The following is a 2,500-nucleotide window of genomic DNA, read 5'->3' on the forward strand; positions in this document are numbered from 1 at the left end:
GCTTTCATGAGCGCACCCCCGAAACACCGAAGCACTTTGCTTGGATTCGCATGATCCGCCATACGGAGCAGGAGATAATAGACGCCTTTGAGTAGGCTAACTCCCTCGCGTAAGGTACGTGATTTTATGAGCCGCCAAAGGTTAGTTTCGGAACGTTTCGATGATTTGAACATACGACCTCAGGACAGGTGAGACTACCCGCTGAATTTAAGCATATTATTAAGCGGAGGAAAAGAAACTAACTAGGATTCCCTTAGTAGCGGCGAGCGAACAGGGATTAGCCCAGCACTGAATCCCGCGATCGTAACCGGTCGCCGGGAGATGTGGTGTTTGGAAGGATCCATTATCTGGCGAGTTCGCGGCGCGTTCAAGTCCATCTTGAATGGGGCCATCGCCCATAGAGGGTGCCAGGCCCGTAGCGACCGCTGCGGCTTGCTAGAGGATCTCTTCTTAGAGTCGGGTTGCTTGAGAGTGCAGCCCTAAGTGGGTGGTAAACTCCATCTAAGGCTAAATATAACCACGAGACCGATAGCGAACAAGTACCGTGAGGGAAAGTTGAAAAGAACTTTGAAGAGAGAGTTCAAGAGTACGTGAAACCGTTCAGGGGTAAACCTGAGAAACCCGAAAGGTCGAATGGGGAGATTCATTCGCGCCTGTTGTTGGGATTTACTGACTGTGGAAACGGCGACGTTCGCGTTGGCTGTTCCCTTCGGTTCATCTCCGGCTTCGGACGCGTGCACTTCTCCCCTAGTAGGTCGTCGCGATCCGTTGGGTGCTGTTCTACGGTCTCGAGTGTAGCCCGTGAGCTCGGATTTTCCGATGTTTACGGACACTGGGTTTCCGAACAGCTCGCTCGACGGTTTACTGATGGCGGGAGGCCGCGACTTAGTTCGCGTCCGGCCCGTGGCAAGTATGTGAATTGTGATGGCGATCGGACCTAGTGCCGATTCCGTCCGTTTGCGACTGTTCGCCGCGGTGTTCTTGGACAGACCTCTTGAAACGCCGATCAGCGACGCTATTGCTTTGGGTACTTTCAGGACCCGTCTTGAAACACGGACCAAGGAGTCTAGCGTGTGCGCGAGTCATTGGGAATCACTAAACCTAAAGGCGCAATGAAAGTAACGGTTCACTTTATGTGAACTAAGGGAAGATGGTCGGTCTCCATGACTGACCCGCATTCCCGGGGCGCCTCATTCTCATTGCGAGAGGAGGCGCACCAAGAGCGTACACGCTGGGACCCGAAAGATGGTGAACTATGCCTGGTCAGGACGAAGTCAGGGGAAACCCTGATGGAGGTCCGTAGCGATTCTGACGTGCAAATCGATCGTCGGAACTGGGTATAGGGGCGAAAGACTAATCGAACCATCTAGTAGCTGGTTCCCTCCGAAGTTTCCCTCAGGATAGCTGGCGCTCGTTGCATACGAGTCTCATCCGGTAAAGCGAATGATTAGAGGCATTGGGGTCGAAACGACCTCAACCTATTCTCAAACTTTAAATGGGTGAGATCTCCGGCTTGCTTGAATGTGAAGCCGCGAGATTTCGGATCAGAGTGCCAAGTGGGCCATTTTTGGTAAGCAGAACTGGCGCTGTGGGATGAACCAAACGCCGAGTTAAAGCGCCTAAATCGACGCTTATGGGATACCATGAAAGGCGTTGGTAACTTAAGACAGCAGGACGGTGGCCATGGAAGTCGGAATCCGCCAAGGAGTGTGTAACAACTCACCTGCCGAAGTTACTAGCCCTGAAAATGGATGGCGCTGAAGCGTCGTGCTTATACTCGGCCGTCAGTGGCATGTGCGGTCGCCCTTCGGGGCGGTCATGAAGCCCTGATGAGTAGGAGGGTCGCGGAGGTGAGCGCAGAAGGGCTGGCCGTGAGGCCGTCTGGAGCCGCCTTCGGTGCAGATCTTGGTGGTAGTAGCAAATACTCCAGCGAGGCCCTGGAGAGCTGAGGTGGAGAAGGGTTTCGTGTGAACAGCCGTTGCACACGAGTCAGTCGATCCTAAGCCCTAGGCGAAAGCCGATGTTGATGTGGCGTTGTTAATCGTGTTTATAAGTGGTGGCAGAAATGCTATGCATCTTGACGCGTGACGCACGCCCGTCGGGCGAAAGGGAATCCGGTTCCTATTCCGGAACCCGGCAGCGGAACCGAAATTAAACCGGGCCCTCGTAAGAGAGTTCGTCGGGGCAACCCAAAAGGACCCGGAGACGCCGTCGAGAGATCCGGGAAGAGTTTTCTTTTCTGCATAAGCGTTCGAGTTCCATGGAATCCTCTAGCAGGGAGATATGGTTTGGAACGCGAAGAGCACCGCATTTGCGGCGGTGTCCGGATCTTCTCCTCGGACCTTGAAAATCCGGGAGAGGGCCACGTGTAGGCGTCGCGCCGGCTCGTACCCATATCCGCAGCTGGTCTCCAAGGTAAAGAGCCTCTAGTCGATAGAATAATGTAGGTAAGGGAAGTCGGCAAATTAGATCCGTAACTTCGGGATAAGGATTGGCTCTG

At 53.9% G+C, this 2,500-nt stretch overlaps 1 pseudogene; it reads left to right on the forward strand.

The window, feature by feature from the left end:
- The first annotated feature begins 174 nt into the window (after positions 1-174).
- LOC123688074 overlaps positions 175-2,500 on the forward strand; it is a 4,730-nt pseudogene continuing 2,404 nt past the window's right edge.

The sequence above is a fragment of the Harmonia axyridis genome, chromosome X, assembly GCF_914767665.1.
Source record: "Harmonia axyridis chromosome X, icHarAxyr1.1, whole genome shotgun sequence".
NCBI classification, from domain to species: domain Eukaryota; kingdom Metazoa; phylum Arthropoda; class Insecta; order Coleoptera; family Coccinellidae; genus Harmonia; species Harmonia axyridis.